Consider the following 1,849-nt stretch of genomic DNA (forward strand, 5'->3'; position numbering starts at 1 on the left):
AATGCTGGTCTCCGCTCTCCGGTTCCATTACATTTGAACCCACGACAATTGCACCTATGGAAATTTTGTGTATTACGGATATTTAAACCCATACCAACCCTAACCCATGGGTTTTAGCACCCGCATATACAGTTGTGTACATTACTACAGAACCAACAATCTATTGATATCTATTTAAACAAGAAACTGCAAAAATATAAAATCAAGTGAATATGAATAACGTGTGATGTACCTGTGCAATATATGCCTCGACAAGAGGGCTTATAGACTATGGGACAGTATGGGTCTCCAAAAATTCTGTTATTCAGATACAAGCATTCCATAATGGATGTTCTAAACACCGCAGTGTATTTCCTCTTCACACATTTTGCACAACAACATAAAGAAGGCGTCGAGAACTGAAAATCACGACTCGTGGATTTTGGTGACTCTATTATAATACATGTGGACATCACAAGTGCGACTCTGTGGGACACATTTGCAATGCCCAGAAAAGTCAGTGACTTCAGCAAATGGTTTTAAAACGGGAGAGAGCTGCCGCATGATCTCGTTCAGTCATCAAGGTAATTCTCATAGCGCTTCAGCTCTCTTTTTCTAGTATCGTGACATGTTCATTCTGTAGACGAAATAATGGTCTCCGGTTCCATTACATTTGAACCCACGACAATTGCACCTATGAATATTTTTTTTTGTATTACGGATATTTAAACCCATACCAACCCCAACCCATGGGTTTTAGCACCCGCGGATATACAAATGGGTTCAAATGTACGGTCACCATACGCTTCAGTCTATTGTCTTTTCTTCGAGTCAGATGGTATTGTTGACGCCTATTGCCCTGCACATCCAGTCTAGCATCCTTATTCTTGACCTACCTCTGGCTCTCCTACCTTTATTTTCATTCTCCAGAATGTGCCGTTCGATTCTATCGTTTTCGCGAAATAGGTGAAAAAGCGACCGACCATCATTCTTCTTAGGACTTTTGCATTTGAAGCTTTCTAGGTCCACGAAATTCGAAGCATTCGTCGATAGAGCCACATCTCGGCTGCCTCTAAACGTTCTTGTTGATTGTCCAAGACTCACATCCGTATGTCAGAACTGACGTAAGACCAGACGCAACACATTAGCTGCCTTTTCGTTGTGCCAAGACTCAGATTTCGTGCACACAGGACACTTTTCATATTCATAAACGTTTTCTTCGCGACTGCTATTCTGTTGTTGATATCTGATTCTGAGAGATCTGCAGAGTGCCGAATTTGGACCCATCGGACCGGACCAACGGCACTCTGCGTTACATATATAGCCTAACTACTACTAATGTAATTAGCTCACTATCCTGTACTCCCTCAATAAGTTTCCGCTTGTTTCCTTCGTGTGGGCGGCAATGCTTTTTTGGTCCGATTTATGGCCTTGGACTTGGCACTTCTGCTGCCAAAACGAAATTCAAATAGTATTTCCGGTTGTTCATCAGTACTTTTTACCCTTCTCTGTTTACGTTTTATGTCACGCTCCCTTTTAGTTTATTTGTATAGCATGTTCTAAAGGAGACAGCGAGTTGAACTGCCTCCTTCTATTTTGTCGATAACGCTTTATATGTATTTTTCTCTACTCTCTTTCCCTTTCTGGATTTTCTAGTTTTCGATTTGTTTGTTTTCTTTCCATATTTATCTTGGACTTGTGTACAACATACCCATTAATATATTGATATCTATTTCCTTATCACACATTCTGCACAACAAGATAAAGAAGGCATCCAGAACTGAAAATCACGGCTCGTGTATTTTGGTGATTCTATGGGATATGTGGGCATGTGGTACTGACGTGAATTGCCAGCTTTCTGAATGAAACT

This window comes from Styela clava, chromosome 10 (genome assembly GCF_964204865.1).
Source record: "Styela clava chromosome 10, kaStyClav1.hap1.2, whole genome shotgun sequence".
NCBI lineage: Eukaryota > Metazoa > Chordata > Ascidiacea > Stolidobranchia > Styelidae > Styela > Styela clava.